Here is a 26,798-nt window from a genome sequence, read left to right as displayed (position 1 = left end):
CTGAAGCTATGTTCTTTGTTGTCCATAACATGGAAGGCTAGAGCGTTGTTAGTATCGCTCTTAGAAATAGCATATAAATGCTCATAAACTCTTTTGTGCAGTGCCCTCTCAGTCTTTCCTATATAGAAAGCAGGGCACTGCTTACAGATTGCCACATACACCACTGCTTTAGATGAGCAGGTAAAATTACCTGTTAATTTGTATTTCACATTGTTAATAACCACGTGATTACCTTCCTGCATGAATTTACACTGGTTACACAGTCCACATTTAACCTTTTTAGCATTTTTAAAGTGAAGTTTTGTTTCGTTTTGTCTTTTATATATTAGCTGCTGGTTCTGTATGATTTTAAACTCACAAGCTGTTGAATTGGTAATTGGTAACCTGTTTACTAATTGGTTAATTAGGTGACAGCACCCTTTTTAAAGAAAGTTTGATACTACAACTGGTTGTTTGATTTTTGTCTGAGGAAGGAGAGATAGGAGTCTCTCCGAAAGTGCTTGTGGTTAATAAAAGCTCTAATTTTACAGCGCACGGACTTTTGCTGCTTTCTTTGGAACAGTTTTATCGGACTGTGGATTTTACTTTACTATCTGTTTTGCTCATGCTTAGCAGCTTGTTCCCTCGAATTTTTGTCTTTCCATATGTCTGACTAGCTTTGTCTGCAAAGCTATGGCAAGGATCATCATGAACCTCACATATCTAGATATTGTGGACCTACAGACATGTCACCATACACAGTTTGGCTTTGTCAATGGCAAATCCTGCCTCTCCAACCAGTTTGATTTCTTTGAAACAGTCACCAAGGCCACTGTCAAGGGGAAGGAGGTCTACACAGCCTACCTGAACCTTGCATAAGCCTTGGATACAATACCCCAGTTGTGCATTCTAGGGAAGCTCACCAGTGTACATATTAACCCCTATGTCACTATGGGTATTGCACAGTGGCTCAAGGGCAGAACACACATGGTAGAATTGCTGGAGCCATGTCAGCCTCCAACCTGGTACAAGTGGTGTCCCACAAGGCACAGCCCTGGGAGCTGTCATCTTCATTATATATTTATCATAGGTACAGGCCAACATGGAAGTACTGTGGCTCAGCAAGTCGCAGGTGACTGCAAACCGGACACCATAATCAACTCACCAGCTAACACACGCACCCTCCAAAAGGGACTCTTGCAAACACACGACTTGTGCCACAGCCATGGCCTCAACGTGAATGACAGAAATAGTATAGTCATCCCCTTTGTCAAACACAGAGTGACCACAACGTACCACATATGTGTTAATCCATTAAGTGCAGATGAAGGAATTATGGACCTTGGGGTACACAGGTTGGTAGCATTCTACCATTTGACAACAACATGGACAAAGTGGTTAGGTAAGCATGTTATATGGGCCACATCATCATGGGATCCACATGTAGATCAGGGGTGGACATTGTGCCCCTTTACTCATCCCTCATCATGCCCATAATTGACTATGATGAACCTGTCGGCATGCACCTTACCAGACACCTGCAGCAACTGGAGATACCACATATGTACCTCGACAAGGGGATCAAAGGGCTCAAACAGATGCCACATACTGACTGGTTAAAGTAACAGCAGCTCTACTCAGTGACATACTGCCTCTTCATAGGCAATCTGTGCCTGACATAGAAGGCCAGGTCATACCCTCAGTTAATGGCCATGTTGCATCTCAGAATATTCAGATCCCACCAGGATACACGCTGGAAATACTTGAACCTCAGGAGTGATATACACAGGACATGCTGGAGGGGCACATTCACAACTCAGAGGCTCCCTTCATTCCTGAATATTATCCCAATAGAGTTTAGGCAGACTGACTCAATGACTATCTTCAAGAGTGATATTAATGACAGGATGTGACATTGTAGGGTCACCCTGGGTATCACTTATGTGTCACTGTGAGACAGAGGCACAGTATACTAACCTTGGAAAAGGGCATAGCAAGACAGATTCACAATGCATGGTGAAAGGCACACACATTCTGGCTAGGTGGATACATGCCCTGGGCAGACATCCCTGTACGAACCTATGGACCTATGTATCTTTATCACCATTGTCCCTATGTGCTGTTAATCACCAATGTAATCTCAATACTATGGTAGCATGTGCAAAGGTCAGTTGTCAGTCACCTCTATGGTACAGTTGTGGAATATGTGTGTCATGTAGTAATGTCACAGCTGCCACATGTACACAGTCAACCCTATCCACTACCCATGGATGTACATCACATGTATGAGATGGAAACACATGGCCAAACTGTGGACTAAGCACTCTGAACCCAGTACTGGCATAACCTGTCTGATGGCATGAAATACTACAGTGACAGCAATACCAATCTGATGTGGACCTACACGGACAGCAATACAAGCATGGAAACACAACAGGTCAGTTGTGAAGCCTAAGGATAGCATCCTGCATGACTGGCAGACATCTCTGCAGCTGGCACACAGGCATACATTAGGCCTGCACACAGCACGCATAACACATAGCACACAAATCCTGTGTGTCAAACAAGCACAGTCTGTACAGCTATACAACACTACTGTCGCAGTTGTGTTAGGTACTTTTATTGTCCAGTACAGTGAGACAATGCTCACCAGGCTGGAAAGGTGTAGGTCACAGTGATATGCTCATGGGGCACTATGGTTCACCACATAACACAAACATACAAGTCAGTCAGATGCATGGACACATATGACTCAGTCATTGCCCATGCCACCACAGCTGATGTGGGATGTCCCTCACTGGGATACATGATAGGGAACATGGAAGGGATCACTGAGCAAGTGACACAGGCTGGTAGACCCCTGACCTTGGTTGGCATCAGACCCTCACCAGGGATTCTGACAAATTACTGAATGCTAATGACTTAGTGTAGCTACAACACCCTAGCTGAATGGTTCTTAGCATGCAGTCACTGCATTGCTATGGAATACTGTCTTACCACTCCCACAACAGGTGAAAACATGCAGCTCCTGTACATCAACAACATGTACACTATATGCCCCAGACCAGGAGTGCATCCCTCACTACTAGGCTGATAGCATCTACATCTCACACTGTATGTACACATCCCACATGCTGCACCTGCACAGAAGACCACGGTCATAATGTTACTCTGTGCAAATACCATGTATTCACATGTGGCAGGCATCACACATGGTAACTATTGAAGGTCACAGGTACATATGTGTATTTGGTACACACATACATCATGTGTGCATTGCCATAACTGGTTTAATCAATGTCATGCATTATTGTGAGTGACAACCCACACACATGGGCATTCTGTGTGTGCAAAACACACGTGGCATGTCTGTAATCAAAAGCCATACATAATTATGATATCGTTTAGAAAGGGGTATGTGCATCCTGTGGTGTGTTTTCCCAGTTGCCAAAAGGGATGTTTCTTTCATAGACACACACTTACCCCCCTTCACACCTGCTGGATTCAAACCCCTACATAACTAGGTTATGACACTAGAGACGGACGCATTAGCACAGCACACTATTCGGATTACTGGGAGGTTTCCTTTCCCCTGATATGCTTATAGGGTGCTGACATCATCAGAGTTTAGAAAGTGGAATGATCATCCTGTGGTGTGTTTTCCCAGTTGCCAAAAGGGATGTTTCTTTCATACACACTTACCCCCCTTCACACACACTTGTCACCTGCTGGATTCAAACCCCTACCTAACTATGTTATGACACTAGAGACAGACACATTAGCAGAGCGCGCTATTTGCATTACTGGGGATTTCCTTTCCCCTGATATACTTATAGGGTGCTGACATCATCAGAGTTTAGAAAGTGGAATGATCATCCTGTGGTGTGTTTTCCCAGTTGCCAAAAGGGATGTTTCTTTCATACACACTTACACCTCTCCACACACACTTGCCACCTGCTGGATTCAAACCCCTACCTAACTAGGTTATGACACTAGAGACGGACACATTAGCACAGCGCGCTATTCGCATTACTGAGAAGTTTCCTTTCCCCTGATTTACTTATAGGGTGCTGACATCATCAGAGTTTAGAAAGTGGAATGATCATCCTGTGGTGTATTTTCCCAGTTGCCAAAAGGGATGTTTCTTTCATACACACTTACCCCCCTTCACACACACTTGCCACCTGCTGGATTCAAACCCCTACCTAATTATGTTATGACACTAGAGACAGACGCATTAGCACAGCGCGTTATTTGCATTACTGGGGGATTTCTTTTCCCCTGATATACTTATAGGGTGCTGACATCATCAGAGTTTAGAAAGTGGAATGATCATCCTGTGGTGTGTTTTCCCAGTTACCAAAAGGGATGTTTCTTTCATACACACTTACCCCCCTTCACACACACTTGCCACCTGCTGGATTCAAACCCCTACCTAACTATGTTATGACACTAGAGACGGATGCAGTAGCACAGCCCGCTATGTGCATTACTGGGGGATTTCCTTTCCCCTGATATACTTATAGGGTGCTGACATCATCAGAGTTTAGAAAGTGGAATGATCATCCTGTGGTGTGTTTTCCCAGTTGCCAAAAGGGATGTTTCTTTCATACACACTTACCCCCCTTCACACACACTTGCCACCTGCTGGATTCAAACCCCTACCTAACTAGGTTATGACACTAGAGACGGATGCATTAGCGCAGCGCGCTATTCGCATTACTGAGAGGTTTCCTTTCCCCTGATATACTTATAGGGTGCTGACATCATCAGAGTTTAGAAAGTGGAATGATCATCCTGTGGTGTATTTTCCCAGTTGCCAAAAGGGATGCTTCCTTCATACACACTTACACACACACACTTACCCCCCTTCACACCTGCTGGATTCAAACCCCTACCTAACTATGTTATGACACTACAGATGGACGCATTAGCGGAGCGTGCTATTCGGATTACTGAAAGATTTGTTTTCTCCGATATACTTATAGGGTGCTTACATGATCAGTGTCTAGAAAGGGGAATGAGCATCCTCTGGTGTGTTTTCACAGTTGCTAGGAGTAACATTTGGACCAAGTGTGTGAGCATGCCCAGTTCAGCCTTCCCATGGCATGTTGTGTGAAAGATGTCTCATTTATCTAAGTGTGTGAGCATGCCCAGTGTGGGCTTTACATATGTTGAACTCTGTAGCCCATCACATTTGTGGATGAGTGTGACCTTCAACAAATACCTCCAGTTTATGGTTGTGTGTTCTGTGCCATGTTGTGTAGTTACTGTCCGAATGCTTTTGTGTGAACAAAACAGGGAGTATACTGTGCCTGCAGGTTTTGCATGGGATACTTTGCACACAATTGTCAACATCCGTTCATACTGACCTAACACTGTAGCACTGTATAGTGTAGTGTTTCAGTACTTTCACTGTGGTGGTCAGTATCCTGGGCTTTAGTCCTATCACCGCTTTACATTTCCATAGTGTGCACAACAGCCTGGTTAGGGTCAAGTTGTGCACATCTGCACAAAGGCAGTGCCTCTACAGACCCTGGTAATTACTGCCCCATAAGCTTAACAAGTGTAGTCTGCAAATCTATGGAGAGGATCATAATTGAGCTCATAAACAAAGATATAGGGGACATGCAGACATTGTACCCATCCCATTTTGGCTTGGTCAGGGTCAGATCATGCCTTTTGTACTGGGTTGACATCTTCAAATTGGTCACTTAGGCCATTGTTGGGGAAAGGCAGTCCATACAGCCTACCTTGGCCTTGCAAACACTTTCAACACAATACCCCACTCAGGTATTGTGGAAAACCCTAACAACTGAAATGTAAACCCATATGTCACAAGATGGGTTGCAAACTGGCTTAAGGACGGGACCCACAGGGTTAGAGTTGCTGGCACTATGTTAGACTCCAGGCTGGTCACAGGTGGTGTCACACAGGGCTCAGTCCATGGCCCCCATTGTTTGTCATGTACTTCCCAGAAGTACAGGCCAACATGGGAGGACTTTGGCTGACAATGTTTGCAGATGACTGCACACTGGGCACCATGGTGGACAGTGCATCACACACAGATATCCTTCAGAAGGGACTCACAGTAACTGATAACTGGTGCCAGGGCCATGGCCTGAAGTCAAAGTGCACAACATGTGTAGACATACCCTTCAGGAAAAGCAAGGTGACCCCAAGCTACCATATAGGTGGCAATCCTCTAAGCACAGAGGAGGTTATCATGGACCTGGGGACCCAGGTTGACAGTCGCCATTCTTCTGAGACTCACATTGCTAAAGTGGCTAGAAAGGCCTTCTACATTGCCCACCTGATCAGGATGGGATTCACATCCAGATCTAGTGGGTCATTGTTCCCCTGTACTCTTCACTTATCAGACCGGTGATCGGTGAATGCCCTATTCTGGCTGTATCTCACCCAACATCTGCAGCAATTGCAGACACCCTGAATGTTCCCCACCTAAAGGATCAAGGAACCCCAACAGCTGTCATATGCTGCCAGATTGAAGACACTCCCACTCTATTCACTCACATACCGTCTGCTTAGAGGTGACATATGCCTGACATGCGAGGCCATGTCCAAACAGGGATTAATGGACATGCTCCACCTCAGAATCGGCAGATCCACCTTAACCACTAGTGCAGGTGACTTACACCTTAGCAGGGATGTATGTTGGACATGTTGGAGGGATGAAGTTATCACCCAGAGACTCCCTATGCTGTGTAATACAATCCCGGTCCATGTGAGGCAGAGCACCTTGCTGGCTGTGTTCAAGAGGTATCTTGACCTGTGGATGGAAGGTCATACGTTTAACCCGGGGATCGTCATGGTGTCACTGCTGGAGAGAGGCATGACACAATAATGGGTACAGTACTGTTTCCATATAAGGAGTGGTGTATGCCAATGAACTCTGTGCTAGGCTTATACCTGCCTTAGGAAGATAGCCTAGTATAAACCTATGTACCTATGAACCTATCTGACCATGTTGCATTATGTTCAGATGTGAACTACTTACAACAGCCTCATCCAACATCAGTAGTGTATTCCACAACATGGGTGTACATTGGCGAACACTACCGATGTGCCCTAGGCCATTTCTAATGCTAGTCGGAGAGTGTGTTTGTCCATCAACACATTGTAAGTGAAGTTTGCCATGACATATGTCTTGTTTAGTATACTGTGCCTCTGTCTACCTGTGACATAACATTGATACCCAGGGTAAACCTCCCATCTCCCATGCACTCATTAGGATTCCTGTTGAGGGGACTCAACGAGTGTCTCTACGGACAACCTGTACTGGCAGTTTACTCATGTGTGGGGGTGGCTTCTGTGTTTTGGATAATGCAGTACAGCCTGTTCTATATATGTCAGTGCTGGGGTTCAGGTCCCTCATGTGCATAGCTCCCTGCCATTCAGATTGTACAAGGTGCAGCATGTGCATTGATTCCAGCTTGGACATGGCTTTCTACATCAGGCACAGCTTGCATCTGGGTGGACAGCATGGCAGTGTGTGGAGCTGCACTCTGTTTAATCAGACTACACATTACATGTGTTCCAGCTCTGTCATACTCCTGGTGAGGTACTGTTGTGGACGTTACAGGTGCTGGATGTGTCTGCATGAGGTACACCCCACAGGGGCTGTTGTGGTCATTTCTAATGCTGATGAAAGATAACTGCAGAACCACAATGACCTCCCCTTAGCTAGATGTCAGACAGCATGGACCATGCAATCACAAATATAAACAGGACCCTCTCCGCAAAGGGAAAGTGTCCTGTCTGGTGGACCCCAGCCATAAACAAACTGTATGACAGATGAGGGTTACTAATGCAAGACAGAGCTACATCTCCAAAAGGGAAGACAGCTGTGATCAGCACTAGTAGAAAGCTACATTATCTCATAAAGACATGCAAGGTCAACTTGGGGACATAAATCACCAAAGACAATGAAGGTAACCACACTGATTTCTTCAGTTATGTCAGACACCTGGTTGTGAACCCTCGGATATGCTCAGAGTTGGTACACAACAACATATATTCCAGTGACCTGACAGATATTGGCAACATTCCGGCGGACAGCTTCAGTGCGATTTACCCCCTCCCTCACCCCCAAAAGAAGATAGTTATCACTGCTGTATGTAACCTCACTGTCATCTTGGATGTCCATGTGAGAGCCACACTCAGCAAAGACAAGTACACAGCATCCATGGGACCTGCTGGTATCTCCAGTTGCATGCTATGTGAACTCCAGAAGGGGCTGGACCCGTTGATACAACTGCTATTTAACCTTAGTCTTGCTACAGGATATGTACCTGAACACTGGCGTACGGCAACAGTGGTCCCACTCCACAGAGGAGATGCCTCCACAGACCATGGCAACTACCACCAGCTTAACCAGCCTTGTCTGCAAAGATATGGGAAGAGTCATTATGGAGCTCTTACACAGACACATTACTGACCTACAGACCCTTGTTCCCACCTAGTTCAGCTTTGTACAGGGCAGATCCTGCCGTTTGCACCTAGTTGACTACTATGAAACTGTCAGTAGGGCCATCGATGAGGGCTACGCAGTCCACACAGCCTACCTGCACTTGGCTCAGGCCTGTGACACAATACCACACTCAGGCATCATAGCCAAGCTCAACAGCTGACATATAACAGCATATGTCGCAGGATAGGTTGCAAAATGGCTAAGAAACAGAACCCATAAAGTCAACATTGCAGGTGCCTTGTCAGATTCCAAGCCAGTCACAGGTGGTGTCCCACAAGGATGTGTCCTGGGACCCCTCTTAATTTGTATTTACTTTTCAGATGTGAAAGCAAACATAGGGGGGTTGTGGCTGACAAAGTTTGCAGATGACTGCAACCTAGGCACCATAGTGAATACATCAGCTGGCACACAAATACTACAGAATGCCGTCACAAAGGCGGATAGCTGGTGCCAGACGCATGGCCTGAAACTGAATGCAACTGATGTGTATTCATCCCCTTTGGGAGGAACAAAGTACCCACAGATCAATACATAGACAGCAACCCACTGAGCACAGACAACAAATCAGACACCTGGGGACACATGTAGATAGTGACATCTCTTTTGACACCCCTGTTGCCAAAGTGGTTAGGAAGACTTTCTATCTTGCCCACCTTATCATGGAGGGTTTTCCATCAAGATCATAGGAGGTCATTGTTCCACTATCCTTCTCCTTATCAGGCCCATGATTGAATACAAAGCCCCATATGGTATGTACCTCGCCCAGCAATTGCAACAGCTGGAGACACCCCAAAAGTACCTACCATGAAGATCAGGGTTCTTCAACACATGTCATATGCTTCCAGAATAGAGGAAATCCAGCTTTGTTCAGTGTCATACCGCATACGTACAGGTGACCTATGCCTGACATACAAGACCATGTCCAATCAGGATTTGGTGGACATGCTCCACTGCAAGCAATCCAAATCCACCAGAGCCATGAGAGCTGAGGATTTGAACCTCAGCACATACATGTATAGGACATGCTGGAGGGACAGAGTCATAACTCAGAGGCATCTCACACTCTAGCAGAGTATCCCAGTCCATGTTTGACAGAGTCCCTCACTGACTCTCTTCAGGAGACATCTGGACAACTGCATATGAGACGGAGGCACAGACTAGACAGAGGCACAGTCATGTAATTCAATTACGTAAGGGGGTCATACTGTGTCACTACTAATTCAGAGGCACAATCTTCAGAATCTATTCTGTACACTTATTACCAGTATAAGGGGTGGCAATAGCCACATCACTATGGCTAGGCTTATACATGCACTAGGGCAGATAGCCTAGTAGTAGACTATGACACTATGAAACACCAGTGTATGTGTAGCTATTGTCAATCAAACAGTATGATGTGGTTTAGGGGGCTTGATATCTCCCTGTATTCCAACATTGTTTTGTCTATTCCTTCTAGAATGTCTAGAGATCAGTTGCTAGTGTCCTCTCCTGCTCAGCTGGTGAACCTGGGAATATTGAGGCAATGTTACACTTGCCTCATGTACACTGACAACCCTCTCCTTCTGCCATAAAACACACATACATGTGAGAGATGCAACTATATAGCCAAAGTGGAGGCTGAGCTCTCTCAACATAGGACTAGCAAGACCAGAGAGAAGGTGAAGGTAACCACACACACATCACAAATCCAGTCTCACATGGCACTATCACAACTTAAGATCATACACATAGACACACAGAGACACTCTCGGAGGCTCTGATCAGAATTCTACCAGAATGGCAGTGGCCACCACAGCAGACACTCACACAACTGCCTCCACAGGGCACAGCACATGCAACACATTGACCACAGAGTCGGTGTGCCAAACAGTCACAGCCCTTAAGGCCAAACACAATGCCAGACACACTTGTCATAGGTGACTCCATAGTCAGACATACTGACGTCCCGCTCACCAGATCGGCACGGAGGAGGTCACAGTAAGCTGCCTATCGGGCACTGGAATCCACCACATAATGCAAGCACTCAGGTCACTCAACTGCAAGTACAGGTCTGACCCAGTCATTATCCATGCTGGTGTGAACGACCTGAGATGTACCTCCCTGGACTACATGGAAAGAGACATAGAGGATCCCTCTGATTATGTAGGCCAGGCAGGTATGACCCTGACCTTCAGCAGTATCCTACCTTCACCAAGTATGATGCCACATAAACAGAGACAAGATGATCAGCTGTAATATTTTGCTTAGACTATGGTGTCATTCAAAGGGGGTCTAATGTCTGTCTGCCTGGGATGACATGCTGGACAGGCCACGGTGATTTGCAAGGGACGGCTTGCACCTGTCACCCCTGGGCTTCGGATTTCGATGATGCTCTTGCCACCCCATTGTGCCTTTTTATGCAAGATTCAGATTCTACACCTACCACCCTAGAACACAGTAAAGGAAAGACACTAAGGGTACTGCTGCTCAATGCCAGAGGTCTCAACCTCAAGCTGCACACACTCTATGCCCTTCTCAGTATGTAGCACATTGATGTCTGTGCTGTGCCTGAAACCTGGTTCACAGCTTCCGACAGCACCCCGGCACTATCGGGTGTTACCTCATATCATGCATTCTGGCACCAGCATCCGGACAACACCAAGAAGGATGGTGGGTGTCCATATTCATCAAGGACACCCTCACCTCATTGTTGGTGGCAACACACGATGCATCGGAGACCATCCAGGTGCCAGTGACCGTAGGCAAGACTGCTCTGCAGTTTGTAGCATGTTACATGCCACCCTCTCAAACTCAGGTACCTCACACAGCTATCCTGCAAACACTGAAGGGGATAAATGTATCTCCAAACACCATCCTACTGGGTGATTCCAACAATCCACATATAGACTGGGATCACTAATCATGCCACAACACTCTAACACAAAGGTTCCAAGAGTTCATACACTGAAATGCCATGGAACAACTGGTCCCAATCCCCTCAAGTGGAGGCAACATACTAAAACTCATCATCACGAACATGGGGTCACACTGTTCAACACCAGAAGTATACCCATCATTGGTGAGATCAGATCATGGACTACTCTCAGTGAGAGTCCACATCCCACCCACACCCCAGATGGAAAAACAAACAGTGAAGACCTTCTCAAATGCCGACTTCACATTTCTAAGGACTGGTGTGGTCTCTTTCAAGGCCCCCAAGCCAGCGGACACCATTACCCAAGCCACTGTATCACTTAGAAATGCCTTCTACCAGCACCTCCAGGACTGCATGGATCAGGCAATCCCAAACAAAACAAAGACTCTTTGTACCACAGGCAAGCATCCAGTCTGGTGGACCCTAGCCATAAACAAGCTCTACAACACAAGGAAGGAGCTACTACAAGATAGAGCATAATCCATAGGAGGGAAGACACCCCTGCTCATTGTGAGTAAAACACTGGGTTCCCCCATACAATCATCCGAGGCAAGTTTTGAGAGTAAACCCACTCAGGACTCAAGGGACAATCATGAGGCCTTTTTTGCCTATGTATGAAACCTGGGAGGGAACTCCCAGATATGCTCAGAATTAATTCGGAATGATGTAGATATCACTGCACCTACAGACATTGCCAACATACTGGCTGACAGGTTCATTGCAGATTTCTCCCCTCCCCAACTGGAGGGGTATCTACACCAGAGGATTGTAGCCCCCCAAACATCTCCAATGCTGGGGTGGAAACTGCTCTATCCAAGGCAGAAAACACTTTATCCATGGGACCAGATGGTGTCCCCAGTTGTGTGCTCCATGAACTCAATGAGTAATTACACCCGCAGTTAGGGCAGCTGTTTAATCTTAGCCTCACCTCAGGATATGTGCCCAAGGAGTGGCATACGGCAATGGTGGACCCACTTCACAAAGGAGGTGCCTCCACCAACCCCGGAAACTACCATCCCATCAGCTTGACAAGCCTGTTCTGCTAAGCTATGGAGAGGATCATAATGGGAATTATAAATGAAGGTATAGGGGACTTGCAGACATTGGATCCAATCCAGTTTGGCTTTGTCAAGGGCAGATCATGCCTTTTAAACTTGGTTGACTTTTTCAAAACAGTCACCTAGGCCATTGACGTGGGCAAGGCAGTCCACACAGCCTACCTTGACCTGGCAAAGGCTTTCGACACAATACCCCACTCAGGTATCATTGAAAACATCACCAGCTTAATTGTGAACCCATACATCACAGCATGGGTTGCAAACTAGCTAAGTGACGGAACACACAGGGTCAAAGTTGCTGGTGCCATGTCACACTCCAGAGCTGTCACAAGTGGTGTCCCACAGGGCTCAGTCCTGGGCCCACATTTGTTCAGCATCTACTTTTCAGAAGTACGAGCAAACACAGGAGGATTATGGCTGACAAAGTTTGAAGATGACTGCAAAGTGGGAAGCATAGTTGGAAACCCATCTGACACAGACATCCTTCAGAAGGGTCTCATAGACACGGATAACTGGTGCCACAGCCATGACCTTACATTAAACACTAAACAATGCATAGCCATACCCTTCAGGAAGAACAAGGTTACCACTACTTCCCATCTAGGTGGCAATCCTCTAAGCACAGAGGAGGTTATCAGGGACCTGGGCTCCCAGGTTGACAGTAACCTTTTGTTTGACACTCACATTGCCAGGGTAGTTTGGAAGGCCTTCTACATTGGCCACCTCATCATGCAGGGATTCACATCTAGATCAAGGGAGGTCATTGTTCCCCTGTACTCATCACTCATCAGACCAATGATTGCATACAATGCCCCATTCAGAATGTATCTGACCCAACACCTGCAGCAATTGGATGGGCCCACAAATTCCTCAACAGGAGGTGAAAGGGTCTCAAACATATTTCTTATGCTGCCTGACTGAAGGAATTCCAGCTGTATTCAGTCACTTACCGTCTGCTCAGAGGTGACCTGTGCCTGACATACAAGGCTATGTCCAACCCAGAATTATTGAACATGCTTCACCTCAAGACCTCTACATCCATCAGAACTACAAGGGCAGGAGACCTAAACCTCAACACAGATATTAATAGGATGTGCTGGAGGGACAGATTCATCACCCAGAGAGTCCCTATGCTGTGGAACAACATCCTGGTACATGTGAGGCTGAGCACCTCACTGGCTTTGTTCTAGTGAGATCTTGACCAATGGATGTGAGATTGCAGGTATACCCCAGGGATAACCTCCGTATCACTGCTTGACAGAGGCACAGCAAAATAATGGGCATATTATCCATCAACTTGAAGGGGTGGCAGAAGCCACAAAACTCTGGGCTAGGCTTATTAATGCTCTAGGGCAGATAGCCTAGTATGAACCTATGAACCTATGCACATAGGCCTGGGGCAGTTCCTGCTATTAGGACAGTGGTCTGCAGCAAGCTATATAGTAGTAGTCAGTTTTAGCCATTGGTTTTTGACCATGGCTATTCCATGTTGCTTCTTGTTGTGGTACAAACATGGGTGTGTGGTTATACATGCTATTTATTGCTAGTCACCCTCATTTTGTATCTTGTTCCATGTTTTTGCACATGTACATCACTGTATGACGTGTGACCTGGTAGTGTCAGGGTGCTGATGTGGGCTTTGACCCTGTTTTCTATTACAGCACTGATATCTACATTCTCTATACTGTGTGTGTTTACACTGCACACATCTTGATGTTTATACTTCTGGCATTGGGTAGCATTACATCTAGGTTCCTATCCCTTGTGGTACCCATGAGGTGGGTTTGTGTTTTTGTGGTTTATGATTCTTGAGGGTGGATGTTAGTTGGGGTCCTCAGGTGTGCATATGGTACATGATATTACATTACTTAACACATGGCATTCATGCCTCAGGTGGTGCTGCAGGGCCACCTCTGTCGGATACACATACTACACTCCTGTACATGTTTGGCAGCAGGTTGTGTCATGTTAGGCATCCCTGTTACTGTATGAGTGAGTCAGAGCGGGTATCAGTCCCAGTGTTCCTACTGACCAAGCATATGTGCTATGTGTTGCCTCTTTGCCAAGGCCAGGGCATACTGGGCACGCCTCCTTCTGCCTACTGGGACAAGGTCAGGTTGTTCCTCCTCCGAGTCACCCCCTGCCTGTGGTGGCCTTGGCAATGGTGGGGGGATGTTTGGCCCAGCCCTGTGCTGGTCCTGCTGCAGCTGTTTCCGCAGGATCATATTATGTAGCATAGCACATATCATGATCATTTGGGTACATGTAGTTGGTGTGTACTGCAAGGCTCCACCAGATGTGTCCAGACACCGGAACCGTGACTTGAGCAGCCCAAACACACGCTCTATGATATTACATGTTTGTGTGTGTGCCTCATTATGGCGTTCCTGTTCAGGTGTGTGTGCATTTCTGATGGGTGTCATCAGCCACGGCTCAAGTGCATAACCTGCATCCCCCACTAGGTGTCCGTGTGGGAAGTCCCCATTGGCAAATGATTGGTACAGCTGCGTCAGATGCCAGATATGGGAATCGTGGTAGCTCCTAGGGCAGCCAGCACACACATTCATTATTATGCCCTGGGCATCACACATGACCTGGCAGTTGATGGAGGGGTATCCCTTGCGGTTAATGTAGGCTCTACCCCGCTCACCGGCTGGTGCTTTGATGCGTATGTGCGTGCAGTCTATTGCACCCAGCAGCTCAGGGTATCCCGCTAATTGCTGGAAGAGATGCATATTGCTGGCCACAACCTCACGGTCATTAGGGACATATATATGATCACTGACATGTGCTGACATGGCATCCAGGAACTGGTGCAGTACTCTGGAGGCTGATGCCTGTGATATCCCCATCATATCACCAGTTGGTCTCTGGAAGGTACCTGTTGCTAGTATTCTTAGGCCAACACATACCTTGGTTTCTACTGGGATGGGTTCCCCTCTGTTGGTTCTGTGTGTGAGATGTGGCCTGCACAGCTCAACAATCTGCTGCAGAAGGTCTCTGTCCACTCTGTAGCGCTCTACTATCTCCAGCTCATGTAACCCATGGTAGGTGACCCTGGGCCTGTATACTCTTCTCCTTCTCCTCACTCTGGGTTGTCTGTCAGCATCTGCATTGTCACCACCCTCAGCAATTCGCCTATGCCTGATTATAATAGCTATGGCAGCCCCTAGCATTTCTGCTCTGAGTTCAGCTTTTTTCAGTTTTCAATTCTGATAGCTTAGTTTCTGGCAGTATCTGTTGTGAGAAACAGCCTGCACTGCTCTTTGCAGTGTTTTAAGTGCTGGGTTGGGCTTCTAGTCTGCCTGTGTAATTGCCTGCTTCTGTTTCCACCAATTAACTCCAGTAGTATCTTCTGGCAGTTTCCGTGGATTTTAGTTGTTTCCTGTTTCCTTTCTGTTTCCTGAGGGGAGCAATGTGCATACCAGCTTAAACACGCTCACGGTCACTTAAACACGCCAGACACATCCCTACACGGTGTTACATGCGCACACATCCTTACACGGAGTGAACTAGGCTGATTCATGCTAAAACGCAAGCACTGCCTTACACGTGCACGCCAGCAAACCATTGTAAACGGTTTGCACCACGCTCCCACATCTGGAACGTGCCTTACACGCGCGCACACGCGCGCATGCACGTATTTCAAGAAACTTTGAGTGTAGGGATAGCGTATACCCTCAATTTCTTGACTTTCCTAGTGTTCTGTTGGGACACACCTCCCTCCCTGATGTCTGTCTGTCATCTGTTACCTTACATTGCCCTCCAATCTGGTACATTTATTGCTATCATCCCCCCCCCCATGATGTCACCTACCTCTTACTCTGTTCCTCCCCCTTCTCTAACTCTTACACTACTCAAGAACAAACTAAAAGTGAAAACAAAAGTGAAAACAAACTTGTAACTCCACGAAATGGCTTGATGCACAAAGAAAAGCACAGTACCAAAACGATATTTCCAACAGCTTTATTATGTGATCCACTCCACAAGCACAGTACTGTGCTAAGTACTGCAAACAGAACACAAATCACACAAGGTTGAGCGCTTTCATCTGCAAAGGCAGATTTCATCAGAACCAAGAAGCTCCCAAAAAGAGCTCTTAAATATCCAATTAGGCGCCAAAATTTAGTGAATTGATTAATTGAAAATTCACTCAAATTGCACATCCTTACAGGGTTTATGCCAAAAAGCATACATAAAATAGTTAGTTGTGGTTAAACCATAACAAATAACACATCATACTGTATTGCATATTTAAATAATCCCTAAAAAACTAGTGATGAACTTAAAACCTTGTAATAATGTGCAGTAAAATAATATAGCAAGTGTTTATGATGTATAAAAATATATATGTATAAATTTGTAATATATTTGAAATATCTATGAATATATGAATGTATCCTGAGTTTCTAATGTCAAGTGGATATAACATGTAAAATATATAAAATATGTAAATTGTGTAAAATATAAATATAAATATAAATAATTGATGTACTGAGGAGTACTCAAAAGGACTATAATACCTGGGTTGATGGCATACAACCACCCTTCAAAAGTGATGTGTGCATAGGTCGTTAAAAATTCAATGGTGACAAAACAATGGTACAATTAATAAGTCATAGTAAATCTGGTACATTTATTGCTATCATCCCCCCCCCATGATGTCACCTACCTCTTACTCTGTTCCTCCCCCTTCTCTAACTCTTACACTACTCAGACAGTGCTCATTACCTATGTGACAGTGTGATTCAGTATTGTAACCCTCATTTACATAGGATTGCCTAGTAATGACTAGTTACATGTCTTACACGGAGCTTCCCCCCCTTGACAACCAGTAAACGGAGGCCATATTGTTTTTGGTCTGCAAGTCCCTCCATTGACATTCAATGTAATACATAAATCCCACAATTGTGGGCTTATAAGCTTCGGTTTTCAGTTTTAGGTAGCGCACCCCGTTTGCGCGGGTGTGCGCTGCAGTTAAACCCAAAAATCCCGTGAAAAAAAAAAAAGTTATATAACTTATTTTTGCAACAGTTTTTCATGCCAATGGCCACATATTTGGCCATTGGCATGCTTAATGCAACATATGCACCCTTTATTTGGAGCTGACATAGCTCCGTTTTAATTGCAGAAATGTACTCAGTTGTCAGCTGAGTACATTTCTGCAGCTAACACGTCCGTTACACGGACTGGTTTCTGCTTCGTGGATCGCTCAGATACCTCATTTGCATATCTTTGAGCTGCAAATGAGGTATTGAGCATTTCCACGCCCAGTCCGTGTAAGAGACGTGTTAGCTGTCTCTTACACGGAGATTTGGGCTGTTCCTGAATCAGGAGGCTTACACGGAGGCTTACACTACTCTTGAACTCCGTGTAAGCCTTCCTGAATCTGGCCCAAGGTGTCGCTCATGCAATACTCCTGTGTAACCAGATACCATAATATCCTTTCTTATACTTGCCTCTTAAGCTAAGCACAGCTTGTACTATTCTCCTTTACAATATTCAAAACCTTTTCCAGTAGCTCTCATCCTTTCTAATAATTTATCCCCACTTATGTCCTCCTATCCTCCATACTTGTTCCTTATTTTACTGTACCATAACTTGCACAACAAGAATAACACCATGTTGAGTTCTGTCCTAATTTAGGTACCTTTACTTGCCAGTCTATACCTGTTGTTTTTATGTTGTTTATAAAACTACATCTATGTCTGTATTATTGTTATGCGAATGGATGAAATATTATGTTTGTTTTAAACTTATTGTAAGTATTATAATTCTATGTATCGTAATTATGTGTGGAGCTATTCTCCCCGAGCCTCCGCTGAAAATGGGCTCTGCCCAGTCAGTCTTTCCCAGTAAACAAATGTAAAATAAATAAATGCATCACTATAAAGCCATACACATAGCAATAGATGTAAGTAAGGTATGTAACAGCAGTTCCGTGTGTAATTATATGTACAACATGTAAAACACACCTCACTGACTCTGTAGCTCAATCTGTTAAATGCTTTGAAAATATTTGTTTTTGGTTCACATGGTCCTGAGTTCAAATACAGCTGTGTCTAGCATTTAAAATACATGTATGTGTATATCAGCATTATAAATTGTGATATGCATTGTGATAAATTGTTGGTCTGCCAGCCCAGCCAGATAGAATTTTGTAATTGATTCTATGTCATTGTAAATATTAATATGATCCACAGGCTGGTTTCACAAATGTAAGCAAACTGTGTTATGTGCCGAGTTTCAAAATGTAACCACAGTGCACCCTGCTGGAAGAAAGCATATAAGTAAATAATTTTATGACTGTGTTTGATCTCAAGCTAGGAGACAGGATGTCTGCAACTGGACATTCTTTCTATTGTCTTAAGACAGAGATAATTACTAGGTTTCGCATGTTAAGTGTCTTTTATTGCTGTGACTTCCTGGCAGCTGCAGATCAGAAAGTTGTAAGTTTATTATAAGCTTTTCTGGTTACATGTTGTAGTTGCTCCATTGCAAACAACAGACCCTCACTGGTTCGAGGAAAAGCAATGGAGTGCTCTGACCCAATTTAGTCTTTTTTATAGTGCACTGGGCAGTATTCAACGATTTTTTTGGTACCAGTTAGGAGTAATATCTTTGCAGTTTTGCTGGTGTCATTTTTTATGTCAGTATGAGTGGTCTTCGGTGAGTGGAGGTTCTCGTTTTTACTTTTAGTCTCACTTTTCTGCTGGAAATTTGGATATAATCAGCCTTGTAAATAGTGCAGGAGTCATAGCAACAGGTATTGCATGCCCACATCTGACGAAGTAACTTTAAACGAAAACGTATTGTGACAACGAATTGTGTCAACATTAATGCTATAGCAGAATAAACATGTTGGTTTGAATCTCCCTCTGTGGCTTCATTGTTTCGCCTTACATCAGATTTTCTTGCATTTACATTTTAAAGATTGCTATTACAAACCTAGAAAGTACCTAGAATGTCAGGTTATGAATTAGCATGGATTGCCAGAGGAATCTGAAGTATGTAATTTAAATGTGGCCCAGTAATATCAGACTGCAGTCCACAATGATTTGCCAGTAATATTACAGACAACCACAGCTGTACAAGTAACATACATATATGTAGGTCATGCTAGAAGCAAGGGTTGCCAGCACACACATTGCAGATGACTACCATGGCATTACACATTACTTGGCAATTGTTCAAGTGGTTGACATTATGATTAATGTACTCCCTACCCTGTTCCCTAGGTGTTGTTCACATGTGTACATGACTGTGATGTGTGGAACACATTACAGAAGAGTAGTGAGAGTTATGTACCAATTGTAGCATATCTGTGACCCTCTCAAGAAAACATTTTCTGTAATACATGTTCTCTCTGTTGTGTTGTAGCATAGCATGCAGGAGTATTATGAAGATCCTGGATGCTGATGTCTAGGACACAGCAAACATGTTTCCTTTTAGTCTGTTAATGATACATGGGATTAACATACTTACCTTGGACACACACCTTAATTTCCAGTGGGATGAGTTTCCTCAATCTCTCTCTGGCTACTAATTAAAACTGCCACTAGTCCCACAGTTACTCTTTTGTGTTGTCATCCTGCAAAGTCTTCACCTTCTCTGTCTATGCATATTGCCAGCAAAAGCATCAGCTTCAGCCTGTAGCACATACATTTGTATGTAAAATGTAGCTGCTACAAACATTCTCTCTGTGTTGGCATTGTATCTTTACCCCACTGTTTTTCACCTCAAGATATAAGAAAGAGGATGGAGTATACATTGATGCCTTACATCTTGCTGAGTATTTGCATTGGATTGGCTGGTTATACTGCAATTCAGTTGTGTAGGCTGCATTTAGCATTTCTGAAGCACAGACTGGTTCAGATGTAATCAACTGCTAATGAGAACCATTATAAAAAGGCAAATTTGTAGCTAGGCAAACCATTGTGGATGAGAGTTACTTCTTATGTCTAACTCATTGACACATTTCTTGTAGAGCACTATCTTTCAACAGAGGAGGTATTGTACTCCATCAGGTATGTATCCATTTGGTTCCTACATAATGCATATACTTGAATATACTTAGGAAGAATGTGGATTACATCACTAAGACTTTGTTAGAACTGTACTGATGACATGGCATTGATCAGCTCTGTCAAATGTACATGGCATTAATCTCCAGCCCTGTCAGACGTACAGAGGATGTAGAGTACACCAAGGGTATAATGCTGTGTGATAACTAGGTACAGAGGTCTCCTGGCTACTTCCTTTGATAGCGGTTGTAATAGTACACTGCTGTTTTGTTGGCACAATTTTTTTTTTGGAGGGGGTATATTTCCTGTTATGGAGCACACTACAACGGACTGCTGTGTTTGGTGTGTGAGCATATGTGAATATCTGTCATGGCACAAACGGGAATCTGCCACTATTCCTACTATCCTAGTTGAGTCACCCTTTTTATTTTTGGCCCACTGCTGAATATAAGATGTGTAATCAAGTGGTGAATACTGACAGCTTTCCTTTACTTCTGTATCTCTACATAGTTTACTGTTACATTTGTCATCCTTATAGGGCAAATAGGTCAGAATGGGCACCCCTATGGGATGAACTGGTGCCTCTAAGCCATGGATCATCAATATCGCAGCTACAAGCAGGTGTGATACTATGCCACAGACATGATCCATGCAGCAAGGAAACATGCAGCTGATGTGGCCAGAGACTTTCCGGTCAGTGGTGGTGGGCATGCAGCAGAATCTCTACTCACAGCAACAGAAGAATTCCTGGCAAACTTTGCTACACAGGACAGCTTCCAGGCATCTATCAGTCACTATGTTGTGGACGTGGATACCACATGGTCCTCTCAAGAGGAGTTTCCACATATGCTTAGTTAGATCAGCAGTAAAATACTTTTGCACTCATCCTGTCATGGTGTATATAGTCTTACATGGGTGTCAGGTGTTTTTTGGAGAGGAAGTAGGTTAGCTGCATTTTTAAGCTCATGTACAGATTGTCACCCATATACCTTTTAACATTGCAGTTATTGTAGATATGAGATTATTGGACATATTAACCCCTGTTATACTTTAACATGTGGTGCTGTTGCTATTATCGCTCCCTCAACTTTTTTCAGGACCGTCAAGAACTGGAAGAGGCCATGCTCCTACAGCTGGTAAACAGAATACTTTTATATCAGAAATGGAGATGTATTTCACTGTATTAGCTAAAGTGTCATCCCAGGCCTGCTGGCTGTATTAATGTACTGTCTGCATAACTGCCAACTGTACAGACATTTTCTGAATGTCCCCAGTTTAGACTCATACCTCTGCCTCATAGGTAGGACCACAGTGATTGACTTGAAAACTATTGTCAGGACATTAATGATTGCCATAACTGTCAACTGTACACATTTTTAAAGAATGTCCACCATTTACATCATATTTTCTTTTTCATAAGATTGTTGTTTTCTGACTAATTATTTCCAAATCATTACAGACTGGAGTTAGGAAATAATGTCCACATGTCCTATTCTCTGAGGTTTGCAGGTATAACAGTCTGTAATAGTGACAGCTGTGTATACAGCTTAACATATATTGCACCATAGTAGTGCAGAGCACAGTAGTGTAGGTATTAATGTAATGCTTTTTCCTTTTTATCACAGGTGATCATGGAGGTTGGTTTGTGTCCCCTACATGACCTAATGTCAGTGTCTCTTCAGACTCTGATGATGAAGGTGGCCAAACTGAGGCACAGCTGGGGGTTGCAGAGACTGAATATGACATAGAGGTTTACATCCCCCAGCCACCCTCATTATCACCGTACACAGCCAATATGCCTGTGCGTACCCAGTCCCCTGAGGCCACAGATATTGGACAGTTGGAGGGTGGGGATGTTGAACAGGGTAGTGTGGCTACTTTGGCTTCAGTGACTGTCAACAATGGCCATAGCAAAACTGTTGGCAAGGTTCCACACAGGCAGATTGAAAGGGGTGCTCATAGGAGACCTTCTATCCCTTCCACCACCTGTTGCAGATGTCTCATCATGTGTCACGCAGCATATGTTTAGGGCCATCATGGAGGAACAGGCACGTTTGGAAAGGAACTCATGACAAATGCTCAGGGTTATGGACGCAGCACAATCTGACATTGGTGACTGCCTCCACCCTGTTGCTGATACCTTGGATTGGTTGACTGAAACAGTGGAAAGAGGTTTGAGACAGATTGCAGACTTTCTATCTGTCAAGGAACACACCTTGTCTGTGATGGAATGTCTGATTGGAGTTGAGCATCGGCCTTGTGGGCATAGGTCAGCAACTACATCTGCTGAGAGTCAACATGGCCATGCCCAATCACACTCCCATAGTGGCAGTACATCCAGTGCTCCAGAGGGGAGTGTGCTGTCCACACCAAGATGGAACAGGACATGGGGTCATGGTCCTAGTCATTCCTGTGTAGCACACATGCCCAGAAGACATCAGTTGCCTTCAGGTAGTAGCACTGCATCGGAATCTGGGCGTGCCAGTGTAACGTCTGGCAGAGCCAGTTCTCATGCATAGGGGCAGAGATGATGAACTGTCAGCTTTACCATGCACGACTCACAGCTATCCAACATATAGACTCCTAGGGCTAGCACTGAGCTTGGTTGTGTTCATGCAGACACTCACACACCAACATCACACTGATGATACCTACAGACACACATACAACTTTTCCCTGGTCCATCTTGTCTGCTTCTGTTACTTACTCACACACACGCTTGCCAACCTATTGAGTCAACCTAGGCCTCCTGCCCCCCACACACAACACCCTGTGCAAGTGATGATACCTGTTCCACATCCCTCTCATCTATCTCATGGATGCAGGGAAATAAAACTATGTGTCTGATGCACAGGTTGATTATCTATATTAGTATGAATGTCTTTCATCCATTGGTGTTGTTGACATGCTACTTGTACTGGTCATTTAGAGATATTGTACTTAGACAAATGCTATGCACAGTATAAATGGTTATGTTAACACGGATGCTGTTGTAAAGGCTGTGGAGTCGGAGAATAAAATGTGTCTTATGGAAATATATACGTTTCTTTTTCAGGATTGGGTAGTACAAGCCTATGGATATACACCTATGATCAACCCATCAAATCAGAGCACAGGATTGTATGTCAGCACATAAGACAAATGTCATCAGAATGGTAATACAATATAATGTTCATAGGATGTGACTAGGTTAGTGACCTGATGGTGATTAGAAGCATAGCTGTTGCATCACAATATAATGTTCAATGTCAAATGACATAGAGGGCCAAAAGTTGTCTAGCAAGGACCACAGCAGCAGTGATCCATGTTAGATAATATTTTCATAGCAATTCACGCAGCCTGCCCTTCAACAGGGTAATGGAGGTACTCTGTTTGACATCAATGTGAAGCCTACTACAGAGGAGTGTCAACCTTTGAGAGATGCTACTGTTTCTCCACCATGTCCTATGTATATCATATAGTACATTTAGATTCCTGGAACACAACTGTAGTCCCACATTAGTTCACATAACCTCCATTTCCTCTATGGTTGTTTGAAAGGCATTGTAGCCTTGCAAGGCCAAAGTACTTACTGCAAACTTGAACAATTTTCTGTGACTGCACAGGCATCTACATTTTAACTGTGAAGAGTGCCTACAGAGAGTGTGTTTTACTCTGTGAATCCTCTTACTTTGCTGGAATTCTACATTGCCATATTTGTAAGTCTGCTCTTGCAACCATGCTTAATAAATGGATTATGGTTCAGGCAAATGCCATATGCCTGGCAAAGCAGCGTACTTGTTCCACCATGTTATCCCAGACGGTCAGGTATGTTTTACCTTAGAATGACAACATAAACTTAATAATGTTTTACATGTATGCATCTCTCAGGCCACTGTGTAACCATCACCTCTTGTGACGTATATACAAGCAATAATCTATTGCTAATGACATTAGCACGGTCTGTTGAAGAGAAGTGGACATAGGCTGGTGTCAAATGCTCTCACTAGCATCTAGTAACAGTTCACACACACACACACACACACACACACACACACACACACACACACACACACACACACACATGGTTACAGTGTGAATAGAACCACTACCTGTCTAAGTTTACAGACTACTGAACAGCACACCCACACACCAAGCTGGCTGCATTGGGATTAAAACCCCTACCTATCCAAGTTTACAAACTACAGAATGCAGTACATATTGCACATGTCATGGCTCAGTCTGACATTAACATGACTTTACGTAATCTTATAGTAGATGACATCAGCCAGCTTTGTGAAAGACAAGAGTTTGTAGGACTGTATCAACTGTAAAGGTCAAAACAGTACAAACCCATGCCAGTTTGGAAATCACACTTGTTCTTTAGGGTGATACACACACACACACACACACACACACCAAGTTGATGGAGCGAGATTAGCATCCTACCTATCTAAGTTTAAAGTCTACAGAACACAGTACTTAACACATGCACCACAGCTCATGTCTGCTTTATATATGGCTGCAGGTAAATGAATCCTAGAGGATCTAACTAAGCCCTGTGATGAACAGCTTGGGAGGCCTGCAGAGTCATCTGCAGCTAGTAGCCTAGCAGTGTACTATTTACTAACCTAGTTATGTAACAACAGTACCCATATTGAGGATATAAGCATATATATCATCATATTGAGCATAAGTACAAATATGACTTTGTCATTGTTCATGTTGGTGTGAATGACCTGAAATGTACCTCCCTGGACTACATGAAAAGAGACATGGAAGAGCTCTCTGATCATGTCGCCCAGGCAGGTATGACCCTGACCAGCATCCTGCCCTCACTAAGAATGATACCTCAGTATAAAGAAAAAAATTATCAATTTCAACAATTGACTAACCTTCTGGTGTCATTCAAAGGGGATCCAGTGTCTGTCAGCCTGGGATGACATGCTTGACAAGCCGTGTTGCTTCACAAGAGACTGCTTGCACCTGTCACTCCTTGGCTTTCGAATATTGGCCAAGTCTCTTGCTGCCCCCATAGTGCCTTTTTTAGGCAAGGCTCAAAATTCAAACCCATCACTGTAAACAGCACAAGTAAAAAAATGAGGGTTATGCTACTCAACGGCAGGAGTTTAAATCTCAAAATGCATGCGCTTGAAGCACTCCTAAGTATGGCGAACGTCGACATCAGTGCAGTAACTGAAACCTGGTTCAAGGCTCCAGAGAGCACTCCAGCACTACTGGGCTACAACTCATACCACATATTTTGGCCACAGAACACGGACCGAAACACAAAAGGAGGGGGTGTATCCATATTCATCAAGGATACTCACACCTCCAGGTTAGTGGTGCAGCATAATACCTCTGTGATCATCCATGTGCAACTAACATCGGGCAAATCTGCAATGCAAATTGTGGCCTGCTACAGATCACACTCCATGACCCAGGACCACCACTCCACCTTTCTGGAGACACTGGAAAACATGAAGGTCCTATCTAACACCCTGATATTGGGCAATTTCAATTACCCTACCATTAACTGGGAAAACTACTTGAGTACAAACTCCCAGGCTCAGCGCTTCCTGGAATTTATCAACTCAAATGCCCTGGATCATCTGGTAAACTCCCCTACCAGAGGCCACAACATATTGGACCTGGTCATCACCAACATGGGCGACAGGTGTTCCGTACCGGAGGTCAACCAGTCACTGGTTAGATCAGACCATAAACTAATCACCCTGGATGTCCACACCCCACCACCACCCCAAACCAAGAAAACCACAGTGAAAAACTTTTCTAAAGCAAACTTCACCTTACTTAAGGCAGAGGTGGTAAGTTTCACAGCCCCCATGCTAAAGGATAACACTGCCCAAGATGCAGAATCCTTTACAATTGCACTCTGAGTGCCTACAAGTATGCATGGATCATGCCATCCCTAGCAAGACCAAGACTCATTCCCCTAAGAGAGGGAAACCAGTCTGGTGGACCCCTGCCATAAAAAGGTTATACAACAGAAGGAGGAAACTAGTTCAGAAGAAAAGCAAATCCCAAGAAGGAAAGACATCCCTGATCAGTATCAGTAAGAAACTAAGATCCCTCATAAAATCATCCAAGGCTAACTTCGAAAGAAAAATAGCCAAGGATTTGAAAGATAACCACAAAGCCTTCTTTAGCTATGTCAAGAATCTAAGTGGCAATTTGCCGATATGTTCTGAGCTAGTGCAAAATAGCACAAAATATACCGAACCTACTGATATTGCCAACATCCTGGCAGATAGATTCAGTGCAAACTTCACCTCCCTCTCACCTTTAAAAGGGCCCCCAAGAATACGGGAAAAGTGTAGTGTCCCAGATAT

This window comes from Protopterus annectens, chromosome 7.part0, assembly GCF_019279795.1.
Source record: "Protopterus annectens isolate FY-2018-M chromosome 7.part0, PAN1.0, whole genome shotgun sequence".
NCBI classification, from domain to species: domain Eukaryota; kingdom Metazoa; phylum Chordata; order Ceratodontiformes; family Protopteridae; genus Protopterus; species Protopterus annectens.
The sequence above is the reverse complement of the archived record's forward strand: the minus strand, read 5'-3'. Positions refer to the sequence as shown.